Consider the following 15,613-nt stretch of genomic DNA (forward strand, 5'->3'; position numbering starts at 1 on the left):
TGAGCTTTTACCTGAATTCTAATTTCAACTGAAACCAATAAAAAGCCTCTCTGGAGGGGAAATGGGGGGGGGGGGCGGGGGATGGGGAGGCGGAGGGGAGTTCCCCACGTGAGGAGTGGCCAAGCAGTACCCTTCAGGAGAGAGGGTGGCCAAAGACGCTCCCCACGTGAGGAGTGGCCCTTCTGTTCCTATTCCCCCACAGTACCTGGTTGTCTCTGTATATGTTTCTAGCATGTTTCGATGAACATCCGCAGCTCAGATGGATACTGCAGGTCAGTATCCTCTACAGCAGGGTCTGAGTCCCTGAAGGATGCACAGCTAAGGCCAAGAGACAGACACCAGATGTGGTGCTGGAGGACAGCCAGGCTCTCTAGACCTGACTGACTCACAGAGAAAAATCAATCTTTATTTTTATAGGGGAGGTTATACAATATTCAATACATAATATGATTATTAAAACAAAAATGGTTACCATAGCAATACCTTCGAAAGGTACAGAAGATTTTACAGATCAATCATGTTAAACAAAGAAATAACCGAAAAGTACAGGAAGTCCCACAGAGCAACCATATTAAACAAAGGTTACTTTGAACAAGAGGGTCATTAATCAGATAGCCAAAGAAGCTATATGAGCACAAATTTTCTAATGCTGATTATAATTAAATATCTACTAAGTTTCTATAGATTGGTCTAAATCAAAGGGGTACAAGGAGTGATTTAAAAATTAGTTATTGTTGCCCTGGCTGGCATAGTTCAGTGGATTGAGCGTGGGCTGTGAACCAGTGTTGCAGGTTCAATTCTCCGTCAGGGTACATGCCTGGGTTGCAGGCCATGACCGCCAGCAACTCCACATTGATGTTTCTCTCTCTCTTTTTCACTCTCTTCCCTCTCTAAAAATAAATAAATAAAATTGTATAAAAATTAGTTATTATTTATAGAAATTAGATTGTCTAAATTAGATAAATGATTTTTACCTAGATCTATTATGTACATATCTGGGGGTGGGGCATGTTATATTTCCATGTACTAAGATTATTATATTTAAATTAAAACTTCTTCCTCCTCTATTTACCTGGTTCCATCAATAACCGCTCCTGCCCAGGGCATGGGAAAGACAGTGGTTCTAATAAATCTAGAGCTTTTGAATGGTGACTCCCTAGACATTCCTAGCAATGGCCTCCTCCAGCATTCTGGCAGCTAGGCTGCCCATAGTTTAAATCTGTCCTTAATTTTCCAGGTGGGAGGAGTGAGTGGGCAGCATGAGGATTATTAGGGGCTTCTAGTCAATGGTCAGCAAGTCATTTCACACAGAATCAGAGGCATAGTACAAGGTTTTTTGTTATAAAGCACAGGTGTACAAAAATCTCACCACCTGATGCAAATAGGGACAGGCATACAGGAAGAGATAGGTAGACAGGAGATCCGACCACAGTCGCCTCTGCTGTGCAGATGCATCTCACCAAACCCGATGGTGTCAAAGGTCAGCTGTTTGTTGGCTCCCGACAGTACTGGGTTTCAGACATCCTGGCAGACAGTGTCAATACAGAAAACTCTCCAGCAGACACATTCACTGGATGGCTCTAGGAGAGAGCAGGTCCCAGTCCACAGGCTGATGTGGGTGAGGATGGATCTCATACTGTGACTGACAAGTAGGATGACTTCTCTGAAAATGTGTCAGCAGGCCCAGGCTGGAGAAGGGGAGTTCTGGTTGTCACTAGTACCAGAAACTTGCTGGAGGGTGAATACCACAAGAACTTCCTGCATGCATGCAGATGTCAGCCACAGTGTTACAGAACACAACAAGGGGGGCCTGGGATGATATACTATTATTGAAAGAAGGCCCCGGGTCCATTATGTCTGCCACCCTAGGAAAGACGTCTCTCAATGCCAGAGATTTGTGAAAAGGAAAGGAAATGTTTATTTAATGCTATACAAACTTAAAGTAGTGACCTAATGTCTTCACCAAAATCCCAAAGTCCCTAAAAACATCCACAAACAGACACAGTCCTTCCTTCCTTCCCTCTTTGCCCAGTCCAGAGTACCATATCTCAGGGAAGGAGATAGAATTCCATGGCTCAGGCAGTCCTCTAGTTCCTCTCAGTTAGTACTCCCTCTCGACTGGGAGACCTCCCTGGATTCCCGGCACCCTCAGCTGAGTCGCCGGGATCTCTGCTAAAACCAGGTGGTGGTTCCCCCTTCTAAAGCTGTGGGGGTCCCCACTCTGCCAGGCTGCGTGGTGCCCTCTCTCTGGGATGCGGGAGTCTCCACTCTGCTAAAGACACGTGGTTCTCTCCCTCAGGGCTGCCGTGTGGTTCTCCCTCTCTCAGGGCTGCAGGAGTCTCTACTCCGTCAAGTCTGCGTGGTTCTCCTCTGGCTGCACATGGCTCTTCTCCCTAAAGCAGCATGGTTCTCCTTCAGGGCTGTCGCGTGGTTCTCCTCCTCAATGGCTGCCAAATCTGGGTTTTAAATCCCCGAGGCCAATCTTCCTCTGCAGCCTCATTTCCGACTCCTCCCACACTCAGCTTCACATGACAGAACTCGTATCCTTCCAGCTTTACTGGGCTGCCATCATGTGTCTGGGCAGGTGTGGCCCCATGTCCTGGAGCCAATCCTCTCTGAGCTCCCACGCAGGTGCTGTAACACAGGGGACCCGCCTCCCCCAGTTACATCTGGGTGGGGAAGTTACTTCCATTAGAGCTGATCACAGCTACTTAACATATCTATGCAACCAGTCAAAGGTTATAGATATGCCAAACGACCACGCCAGAGCTTAGCTGCAAGGCTGTTGCTATGCTAAACAGCTCTCAATGGCCCTGCTCCATTTGTCCCTTCCCCCAACCCACACCCTGGTGGGGGGGATGGAGACATCCCCAAATCTCCTGGACACCTTAAGTTCTGGACCCCATTTCAAATGCCTATTTGGGCCACCCCTCTTGGCTGCACCCTGTAACAACAGCACTGGAGCCAAAGGAGAAAAAACACTGTGAAACCAGGAAGGAGAGTTCTTTCTCCCAGTGCTCTTCACTGACAAATGGTCAAGTGAGCTGACTGGAGAAGAGGTTGTAGGATCTGGTGTCATACTCTCAAAAAGTGCAATGCATATAAATTTGGAACTTAGAGTACTAATTTTTTTTTCCCCAGTAACTTTCTTTATTTTGAATGAAACAAATAAAGGTGGAATTTAGATAAATTTTATTATTTATCAAAGTAAATATTTGTTAATCTAATCATGATTAAAATGCATAAAAGTCACTTTTGCACCTTTCGATTATTTTTCTTTTTTTTAATCAGATCCCTCCTTCCTTTTTTAAAAAATATTTTTTTATTTATTTTTATACAGGGAAGGAAGGGAGAGAGAGACACACACATCAATGTGCGGTTGCTAGGGGTTATGGCCTGCAATGCAGGCATGTGCCCTGGCTGGGAATCGAACCTGTGACACTTTGGTTCGCAGACCATGCTCAATCCACTGAGCTACACCAGCCAGGGCTGATTATTTATTTTTTTTTAACATTTTTATTGTTGTTCAAGTATAGTTTTCAGCCTTTTTCTCCACCCCTCCCCACCATACCAGCCCTCCTCACCTCTCTCCCCTGTTTCCACCCCCCTTGTTATTGTCCATGTGTCCTTTGTAATAATTCCTGCAATCCCTTCACCCTTTTCCCCTACAATCCCCTCCCCACTTGCCTCTGATCACTGTTAGCCTGTTCTCAATTTCAGTGACTTTGGTTATATTGTGCTGGCTGGTTCATGTTTTGACTAGGTTCCTGTTTAATTGTGAGATCATATAGTATTTGTCTTTCACCATCTGGCTTATTTCACTTAGCACAATGCTCTCCAGTTCCATCCATGCTGTTGCAAAGGGTAGCAGCTCCTTCTTTTTTTCTGCTATGTAGAATTCCATTGTGTAAATGTACCATAGTTTTTTGATCCATTCATTTACTGATGGGAACTTGGGTTGCTTCTAGCACTTGGCTATTGTAAATTGTGCTGCTATGAACATTGGGGTACTTAGGTTCTTTTAGATGGGTGTTTCTGGGTTCTTATGATATAATCCTAGTAATGGAATTGCTCTGTCAAAAGGCAGATCCATTTTTAGTTTTCTGAAGAAATTCCATACTGTTTTGCATAGTGGCTACACCAGGCTGCATTCCCACCAACAGTGCACTAGGGTTCCCTCTTCTCCACAACCTCTCCAACATTTGTTGTTTGTTGCTTTGTTTATGATAGCCATTCTGACTGGTGTGCAGTGGAGTCTCATGTGGTTTTAAGTTGCATCTCTCTGATGGCTAGCAATACTGAGCATCTTTTCATATGTCTCTGGAACCTCTGTATGTGCTCCTCAGAGAAGTGTCTGTTCAAGTCCTTTGCCCATTTTTAATGGATTGCTTGTCTTTTTAGAGTGGAGTTATGTGAGGTCTTTATATAATTTGGAGATCAAACCCTTGTCTGAGGTATCATTGGCAAATATGTTTAAAAGACTTGTGTACTCTGAAAACTACACAACACTAAAGAAAGAAATTAAGGAAGACACAAACAATTGGAAACATATACCATGTTCATGGATTGGAAGAATTAACATCATCAAAATGTCCATACTACCCAAAGCGATTTATAGATTCAAGGCAATACCTATTAAAGTACCAATGGCATATTTCACAGATATAGAACAAATTGTTCAAAAATTTATATGGAACTCTAAATGACCCTCATTAGCTGCAGCAATTTTGAGAAAAACGAGCAAAGTGGAGGGATTACAATACCTGATGCCAAACTGGATTACAAGGCCACTGTAATCAGAACAGCTTGATACTGGCATAAAAACAGGCACATGGACCAATGGAACAGAATAGAGAGCCCAGAAATAAACCCAAATGTCTATGGTCAATTAATATTTGACAAAGGGGCAGCAGCATAAAATGGAGTTAAAATAGTATCTTCAATAAATGGCGTTGAAAGAGCTGGACAGCTACATGCAAAAAAATGAAACTTGAGCACCAACTTACACCATACACAAAAATAAATTCAAGGTGGATAAAATATTTAAATATAAGTCATGACATCATTAAAGTCCTACAGGAGAACATAGGCAGAAAAATCTCAGATATTCCACGCAGCAACATTTTCACTGATATGTCCTCTAGAGCAAGGGACATATGGGAAAGAATAAACAAACAAGATCTCATCAAAATAAGAATCTCCTGCATGACTAAAGAAAACAGCATTAAAATGAAAAGAGAACCAACCATATAGGACAGCTTTTCTGTTCTTTTGTGTTAATGAATTGCATGGTTTAAAGACCATACTTTTCATCCCATGGTTTTCTGACCTCAATTATTTCCAGAATACAACAGGTAATAAGTAATGATGTTGTTCATGGGGTTTCAAAAATTGCACCTACACAATGAGATCAAACCACATTACAGAATGTCTTTATTTTTGCAAATGCCATTTTACTTTAATTTTTATATTTCAATTAGTGTTGACACCCAATAACATTGTAGAGTAGTTTCAGGTGTACAGCATAGTGTTCAGACCCTTATATACCTTATGAAGTGATCCCCAAGAAAGTCTAGTCCCTACTGTGTACTTTATCTGATAATTTGAATATTATTGACTATATTTCCTATCCTTTACATCCTCATGACAATTTTGTAACTACCAATTAGTAGAATTATCTTTTAGAATTTCTCATATGCAGCAGGGTTGCACATCAATTGAAAGTTTTACAATCTGTGGTTTATTTGTTACCTTTTTCCCCTTTGGTAAGAACATTTCAGAACATGTCTGAGTGAACTTTAGTAATGTGATACAGAGTTGTCGACTGTAGCCTCCATGTGATACATTAGGTCCTTAGGCTTCTTCATCTTCCAAGTGAAAGTTTGTACCTTTTACTAACTTCTCGTTATATTCTTACTCCCAGCCCCTGACAACCATTATTCTCTGAATTTGTTATTTTAAAATTTCACATGTAAATGATACCATGCAGCATTAGTCTTTCTGTGTCTCACTTATTTCATGCAGCAAAATGCCTTCAGGTTCATCCTGGTCATAAATGAGAGAAATTTCTTTTTTCATGGCTGAATAATATTTCATTGTGTGTGTGTGTATAATTTCTTTTAATCCATTCATCTATTAAACACACTTAGGTTGCTTTCATACCTTAATTATGATGAATAATGCTTCAAAGAACTTGGGGATACAGATACTTCTTCAAAATAATTATGTCTTTCTTTGGATATATACCCAGAAGTGGGATTGGTGGACGATACGGTCCTTTCCATTATAACTTCCCAATGATGGTTAAGCATTTCCCCTTTTCTTGATACAATATGAGACTGATAAAAAGATTTCCATTTGATAAATCCTAGGTGACTCCCATTTAATGATTTATTTCTTCTGATACTCATGTGTCATTTCTCTTGTGTTTTCAAAACTATTCTTTGTTCCCTCCTCCATTTTGGTTGTATGACATTTTTAAAAATTATATTTGTTTCTTTCTACATAGTTATAACATAACTACAGTGATACATAGGAAGAAAACAAGTTGGCTTTTGTCATTTACAACAAATATTTCTATTAAAATACAGACAGCTATTTATAATTAGAGGATGAATTAATGAATAATAAAATGAGTAGCAATTTCACATTTCAATCTCTTACATTATAGTATAGTACAATGTTGTCTAGTGTTTTCTCCTCCTCATAGACACTTATTTTTAAAAGGGAAAATATAAATTTCTTATATGAAAATAACAAATTTAATGCAGTCATTTAAAAAAAAACAAGGGCAGAGAGATTGAGGAGGTAAGAGTGGGCATTAATATTTGTGACAGTTATCCTAAGTTGAAAATGCAGTCATTCCTCAGAATATTAGTGACAAATATCTTTGAGTACCTATTGCTAATGAGACTGTGATTTTATCTTTTTCCATTATAACTAAGAGAGAGGAGTGTATAAACAAATTTAAGTAATGCCAGCATTAGCAACACTGTCCAAGATTAGGACTAAAACACCTAAGATCCTCTTAACAAGACCTAAATTTTCAGCGTTTGTATATTTTAAGGTGGAGGTAAATTAAGAGTAGGGTGGGTAATTTTTTTTTGTCCCAGAAATCTTTGGAAGTATGTAAATGATTTCTCAGGGGCACTTACAAGTGCACAAACTAAATGACACTCTGGAAGCTCAGTCTCCTGTATTCTGGAGGTGTGTATGAGATGAACCATCTTAAAATTGCCCAAGTGTAAGAATTTCCTGTTCAAACTTTAAGTGACACAGTGATGAGAAATCTACTTTTTTCTAATTATGCCTCACTCTCAGTGTTCAGGGGCCAGTGTGTGAGGACCACAGACACTGCTTGTAGACGGGAGTCAGCAGGTGTCCTGTGAAGGATGCAGGACTTTCTGGCTCCCAGAGGTATGTGTCTCTACTGTCCTGTGTCTCTACTGACCCGATTCATTTAATGGGAAAGTACAAATGCTAGATGTGTTACACATGAAGTACAATTAATACACAATAAAATTGAAGAAAACATTGATATTCATTTTTGTAGGGTAAAGAGTAAAATTTGAAAAATTTTTGCCTGTGTAAATTACTCAGAAGCATACCACATGCATAATTTGGTTTGAAAATCAAGATAACTTAAATGGAAAGCTGTAAGCATCCTGACAAGGAGCAGTTAACTTTGGATTTTATAATTAACAGATATAATAATATATGTGTATTATTTTATATTTAATCCAAACCGTAAAATAGATTTTTTAAATGAATTCATCAAATCATGAAGGTCAAATATAATTCTTCAAAAATGCATTTTAGTTAAATAGAAGCTCTTTGACTTCCAGTAAAAATCAAGATTTAGCAGTCTCTGAAAATGATTATTTAAATTTAGTTATAAACAATCAAAAAATTTTTAGAAATGCCATAAAACATTACAAGAGATGCCACATTGAAAAGAGACTCCTGTGGCAGGAATTGTTACACTGTCTGGTATAAGTAAAAATAATAATGTCAACTGTGTTATAATAATTAACTGGAAAGTTTATAAATGTAGATTGAGTATTAAGTGTTTTACATGCATTGTATGTCACATATTTTCATTCCCACTTTTATTAGCAAACTAGGTTGCTAGACACTAATTACTAAAGGTTGTATATTGTAAATTTCAAAGACAGACTGTATTCCAAATCTCACTGACTGCAGCATCCAGTGACTGAATTAGTAAATTGCATTTTCTGATTTATTACAGTTTACTACCCATTACAGAATTTGAAAGCCAAGGGATTTTTCTGGACATTTGCAGCAACAGTGTTCCCCCATAAATGATCAACACATTTATTTATCTTTTTTTGTGATTTCATATCTTAACCATTACATAAATTATAAGTTACTGGTATAAAGTATTTTAAATAATCCTTTAATGTTCTAATGTTATTATTACTTATTGAGTTTTGAATGGCTTTGAATAGTCAAATACATCTGAGGCCCTGGCTGGCATAGCTCAGTGGATTGAGCGTGGGCTGGGAACCAAAGTGTCCCAGGTTCAATTCCCAGCCAGGGTACATTCCTGAGTTGCAGGCCATAACCCCCAGCAACCGCACATTGATGTGTTTCTCTCTCTCTCTCTCTCTCTCTCCCCCTCCCTTCCCTCTCTAAAAATAAATAAAATCTTTAAAAAAAATACATCTGAGGAAAAAGAATGAAGCAGGGATATCACACTTCCTGATTTCAAACTGTAGTATAAAACTATAGTCATCAAATCCTGTATGATCTCACATGTAAAATCCAAAACTGACAACAAAAACAGGTCATATGAAAAGAGATCACACTAGTGGTTCCAAAGGTGGGGATTTGGGCAGTTAATGAATTAAAAGAAAGTGATCAAAAAGTCAAAGATCAGCTCTAAATTAAATAAGTACTAATGATGTAAGTACAACATGACTATCGCTAACCCTGCTGTGGAATACACAGTAGTTTCCCCAGTGTCTGTGGGGTGTACATTACAAGACTCCCAGGAAATGCCTGAAACCATAGAAAGTACTGAACCCTACTGTGTACTATATTTTTCCTACACATACACCTATGATAAAGTATAATTTATAAATTAGGCATATTAAGAGATTAACAATAATAATCAATAACAACACAGAATGATTATAACAATATAAAGTAACACAAATTTTGTGAGTGTGGCCTCATGGTCTCTCTCAGAATATCTTACTGTGCTGTACTCACCCTCCTTTTCCTTGTGATGACCTGAGACGAGAAAATGCCTACGTGATGATATGATTTGAGTTGAATGACATAAGGATTGGGCCATAGCATAGATTGGTGGTGACCTTCTGTGAATACCACAGATAGAATGATATTAGTTTTTGATGATGTTAGATCATCAAGTCATGAGAATGTTGATGGTCGGGTGTCAGGAGCAGACCATGTCATTGGTTAGAGGTAGAGAGTTACAGAGGTTTTTGCTGAATAGTTTTCGTAGGACACTATATTTGGAAGTTGCCATGTCTTTCTTTGCATTACATGAACATGATGCTGCAAAGGTTGTAAACCTTCGGTGATCACAAGGGTAACTTTAATGTTGCATCCCACACAATGATTTAATTCCAGGAGATTCATCAAATAAAGGAGAATTGAAAACAAGCACTGTATTACCACAACAGCCTTTCTCAGCAATTTTTAACAGAGGTGCTGCAATAATATTTAAAACATTCAATACCTGACTATTTAGTCAGGGACAGTGACCTCTTTTCCCTTAGATTGTCAACGTAAAAAATGACAACAGCCAACACAACAATATGCATCCTGTGTGAATGCACTTTCTTCAACAATAAATATACAGGTCATTAATAGAGTTTAATCTTCTTGATCATGTCTCATAATAAGCTTGTGTATGATTGGTTAATTCTTGGTACAGAAATCCAGAAAGTATCCAGCCATGTAATATGAAAAGTAGAGGCACTTACTAAGGGAGATACTAGATGTTAGAAATCTTGTACAAATGATAGTGATGTCTCGGTCTTCTTCAAAGCAGGCACATTGGGACCTCACACAGTTCTCCCCACATCTCTTGCATTGTTCAAACTAATCTGCAAAATCCTTTATTTGATTTTTCATCAAATGTGCTGTTCTGTTCTCCTGAATCTAATCAATAGTCTGAAATCTCTTCCCTTTCAAAGATGATTTTAATTTTGGAATATTCAGAAGTCACAGGGTGCCAAATCTGGGCCATCAGGGCGCTGAGTCACCTGGGTGATTTGTTTCACCAAAAATAGTCTGCACCAGATCTGATGCATGAGCAGGCACGCTGTTGTGATGAAGCTGAAATCACCAGAAGCCCATAGCTGCTGCTGTTTTTGTCCTATTGCATAACTCAAATGACAAAGGACATTGAGGCAGTACATATTAATGGTTCAGCCTCAAGGGGTGTACTCATGATGGATATCACCTTCCCAATGTAAAAACACATTCAATGTGGTCTTGACCTTGCTGCAACTTTGCTGTGCCTTCCTCATGCTTGGAGAACCAGGTGACTTCCATAGTGACAACTGGGCCTGCATTTCTGGATCATAGCCACAGACCCATATTTCATCTCCAGTTTTGACAATCTTGAGAAAATCTGGTTGATTGGTGGCAGTTTGAATGAGTCATTAGCAAGTGCAGCATGATATTCCTCCTGCTCAGGTAGCAGAAGCCACTGAAGGGATTTTCCCATGCTAAGATCCTGCATCAAAATCTAAGACACGAAGCAGGAAGATGGCAGTGAGGTAGGAGGGAGCAGATTCCACTTCTTCCTACACATGGGAGAAAATCCTAGCTGATCTACAGAGGTAGGGAGCAAACTGCCAGCAGTACCCCAGCATATATGAAAATAGGAGACCAAAAATTGTAGAGGATGTTGAAAAACGAGATGGTAAGGAGAGTACTTCAGGACAATAAGGTCCCACTGACCAGTGCGGGGACAAGGGTGGCTGCAGCCCCAGGCCCCTCACCGCCTGGGCCTGCCACAGGGATCTTGGGAGAGAGCTGGGTCAACTGCTCCCTCCCCAGCCAAACAAGATTTGAACAGCACTGGAAGAGACCTGGTTTCTTGAAGTGCAGAGAGGGAAATATGGACTAAGTAACCAACACACAGGGACTGTGCACACCTACAGAGACTGTGGATGCCTGCCTGGGAGAGTTGAGAGTTGGGCCTTAAGGGACCCTGACCCAGATAGTCCCCAGTGTGGCTGGAGAATTGGGCTGTGCAAGAGGCCAGGGCATTGTATGGAGTAGCAGGCTTGAGGAGGAGGAATTTCTCAAAAAGCAAAAGTGAAAAAAGAGACACAGTTTGGGAAATTCTCCAGCACCAGTCACTCTGGCCTCCTCCCCAGCCAGTCAGGCAGTTCTGAAGCCTGTAGCCCTGGGAAGAGTGTGCGCCAGAATCTGTGGTACCTGAGGCCACCTTGCCAAGCTCGAGTGCCCACAAACCAGGGAGAGTACACTCTGTAGAAGGCCAGGAGCCCATATTTGTAACCCTGGGGAGAGTGTGCTCTGAGGAAGGCCTGGATCCCACACGAGGGGCCCAGCGAGAGGCCCCAGGCTACCCCTGGGGAGGGTGCACACGAGGCTGACTGAGTGCTGATCAGGAAGGGAGAAAGACAAATACCGTGTGATCCCACTTTTAACAGTAACCTAAACAACAAAACAAACAAGCAAGCAAAATACCACCAAACACACTGAAATAGAGAAGAGGCTGACAGAGACCAGAAGGAGAGGGAAGGGAATTTCAGAGGAAAAGGGTAAGGGTTTACAGGAACAAGTATAGAGGACACAGGGACAAAAACTAAGGGTGTGGGGTGAAAATGGGAGGGAGATGGGGAGGGATGAGCTGATGGGTTCAGATGGGAGTAAAAAACAGAAACCTGTATTTGACAAACAATTAAAATTTTTAAAAAAAATCTAAGACACAGTAGTTTTTGGAATCCCCAGATTAGCATTGTCAGATGCCCATTTTTGTTGATTGCAGTCCTTACATGCTCAACATTCTCATGTGCTTGGTTGGTTGTAGACCTTCCAGACCATGGGTTACTTTTACTAGACTCTCTACCACCTTTGAAGCATTTCTGCCACACTTTATTGCTTCTCTGCACTCATTGCACCATCTTTGAAAGCTTTCTGAATCATCCAAGTAGTTTCCATGGAGGGATATTTAAGCTTATCACAAAATTTGGTGCAGGTTTATTGCTCTATACTTCCTCAGTCACTTTGAATGTGACAGCCACACAGTACACATGCTCAATCAGTGCGTCTATAGCCCCCACTGAATAGAAAAGTTCAATTGTCGTCCTGGCTGGCGTAGCTCAGTGGATTGAGCTCGGGCTGGGAACCAAAGTGTCCCAGGTTCGATTCCCAGCCAGGGTACATTCCTGGGTTGCAGGCCAGAACCCCCAGCAACCGCACATTGTTTCTCTCTCTCTCTCCCTCCCTTCCCTCTCTAAAAATAAATAAAATCTTTAAAAAAAAAAGAAAAAAGAAAAGTTCAGTTGTCATTGTTCACACATGTACATTCCAGTCCACTATCCTTGGCTGCCATGTTACAATGATGTCATGCAAACCATTCTCATTACATTAACAATGGCTGGACTTTTTTCAGACAGAACTCATCATATATAATTATGGGCACCTGATATTTTAAAAAGTCACATTGAAGTAAAAAGAGTAGGTAATAGTATTATTATTTTTTATAAGTCAATTAAAATTATACCTACATTTTTTCACATCAGCAAAAAATACTTTTTGGTGTGTCACAGAATTTTAGTAATTAGTTAATTGTGCCGGGACAGGTGAAAGGTTGAAAATCACTGGTCCAATGACACAGCCAGCTGCTATGTGATTAATAGTTGGGTAACACAAACACTTTGAATATCCTGTGTATTCCTTATTTCTTTTAATTCTCACTCTATGAGAAGGTGGAGGTTAGCTGAACCTATTGTGATAATCATTCTGCAACAAATGCAAATCAAACATGAAGTAAATTTTTGTTTCTTTTGATGCTCATGTGTCATTTAAATTGTCTTTCAGAAGTCTACTTTTTCCATCCTTCCCATTTTTAATAAGGAAAAGCATTAAATTACCTTATTTCCCCATTACATAGTTAGATTTGTGCTATTGTCATTTAAAACAAATATTCCTATTAAATTACAGACAATCAGTAGTGATTTGAAAATGAATCAACAAAAATATAATTAGTAGGTAAGAAACAATTTAATCTCTGCGATGGTGATACAGTTCAATATTGTTTAATGTTTTATCTTTCACAGAGATATTATGTTGACCAAGGGAAATCTAAATAACAGTTAATAACAATAAAATGAATGAAGGATCTTAAGAACTAAGGCAAGAAATTGAGAAAAAGTATGGGATAAGTGATTGTGACAGTTACCATAGCAGTGAAAATGTAGTGATTTTTCAGAATATTGCTGACAAGTATCATCAAATATCTATTGTTTATGGAATTATGATTGTAAAATTGTTTCCACTGTAATAGAAAAGCAATAATGAGAATATAAGAAAGAAAAATATGTAAAGCCAAAATTAAATAAACCTGTCTAGGCGTAGGATTTACACATACAGGTATTCTTAACCAAGCCTAAGATGTCAGAGTCTGTGATAAAGATGGAAGTAAGTTAACAGCATAAGTGGTCCAGCCTTTTTCCCTAATAAATTTTAGATTCAGAAAACAATTTCCAGATACATTTGCCAAAAAATAACCTGAATGCACACTAACAGCCCAATGTCTCCTAGATTTGAGAGGTGTGTGATCAGATACACACTTTTCAAAATAGCCCAAGTGTAAGAATTTCCTGTTCAAACTTTAAGTGACACATTGTTGACAAATCTGCTTTTTTACTCATACTTCACTCTGAGCCTTCGCAGATCAGTCTGTGAAGACCACAGAGATTGTTTGTTTACAAGAGGTAGCTGGTCTCCCACTACAGGATGCAGGACATTCTGGCCTTCAGAAGGTATGTGTGTGTCTCTCCTCTCCTGTCTCTGTCTTAGCCCATCTCATGTAGGGGGAGAATATAACATAAGATGTCATATCAGTGAGTTACAATTAATATACAATCAAATCCAATAGAATATTGGCATTTTATTTAAATAATTTAGAGTAAAAAATCGAGAATAAATATAAAATATGTTGGAGGATATCTTGAACTATTCAAATTCTTGCCTGTGGACAATTACTCAAGTGTATATACACAAGAATAATTCAGTGTGTTAATCAAAACCATTTAAAGTAAAAATCCTATAAGAGTATGAAAAGTAACAGATATTTTTTATTTTATAATCAATAGAGATATATTTACTTATTATTTTATATTTAGCCCAGCCTGTAAATAGAGATTTTTTAAATAAATTATATTAATTATGGAGGTCAAACATAATATTTTATGCACTTAATTAGATTAAATAAATGCATTTGGCTTTCAATAAAAATCAGGATGAAGGACTCTCATAAAATTCTAATTGAAGCTTAATTATAAACAATCAAAAAATTATTTAAAAATTGAGCCACTGTTGCTGGGAAATACACTACACTGATAGACACTTTGCCTAATGAATTAAGCTACAGCATTCAAGTGGTATGAATCAGAAATAAGATTAAAAATGTGTTGATATTATATTAGGATAACTAAAATATTTTGGAGAGCTTAAAAAAGGTAAAATATTAAATGTTTTATATGAATGATGTCTACATGTTTTTACTCCCACTTTATATTGGTAAACTATGTTGGTAGACACTAAGTAGCTTTGTAAAGGTCATACGTTGCCAATTTCAAAGCCAAAATTAATTCTAGAACTCACTGGCCACAGAGCCCATTGACTAAATTATTGAGTTACAGCATCTGATTCATTACTGTGGCTCACACAACTGAAGGTGCCCTGAGTTTAACCTGCATGGGAACTGTCTGGAAGTTTGAAACAACGGTGTTCTAATATAAATGATTTACACGCATTTATTTTACATTTTATGGTTTTATATCTTTGTCTTTAACTGAATGGCCAATTTCTTGTGTAACATAAGTGTTTAAAAAAATTCACTTTGTTGTCAATATGTTTAGGTCTTGAGTAAGTTTAGCATGACAAAGATTTTTTAACATGAATTATTTTTATTCATAATAGATCATTTGATAACAGCTCATCCTCTTTAATGAATAAATGTATGTCACTAAATAAAAATTTAGTCAGAAAATTCATAGGTATGCCAACATGATTACTGCCCCATTTTCAGGGCACCCAGTCTATAGTGATTATTCAACTTCCAATTTATCATAAATATTGTATCTCTTTTTTCTAATATTGCATTTAATTTTTTATACTAGCATTCTAATGGTGTTAAAATATTTCTGTGGAATCGGACACTAAATAAACAAGGATGTTATTTATGAAATGATTTTATTCATCACTACCATACAACTTTTTATTGCTCAAACAAACAATATATTGTCAAATATAGAATATCTTAAATATTGTATCTACTATGAGGCTTTGGTTAAAGATGTAAGAAATGTGTAAGCACAACATCAGGTTCTTAACTGGGAAATGAGCCTGATACTCA

At 38.4% G+C, this 15,613-nt stretch overlaps 1 pseudogene; it reads left to right on the plus strand.

The window, feature by feature from the left end:
• The window catches only part of LOC114489347, a 40,777-nt pseudogene that overhangs the window by 16,835 nt on the left and 8,329 nt on the right, over window positions 1-15,613 (plus strand).

Source organism: Phyllostomus discolor, chromosome 2, assembly GCF_004126475.2.
Source record: "Phyllostomus discolor isolate MPI-MPIP mPhyDis1 chromosome 2, mPhyDis1.pri.v3, whole genome shotgun sequence".
NCBI classification, from domain to species: domain Eukaryota; kingdom Metazoa; phylum Chordata; class Mammalia; order Chiroptera; family Phyllostomidae; genus Phyllostomus; species Phyllostomus discolor.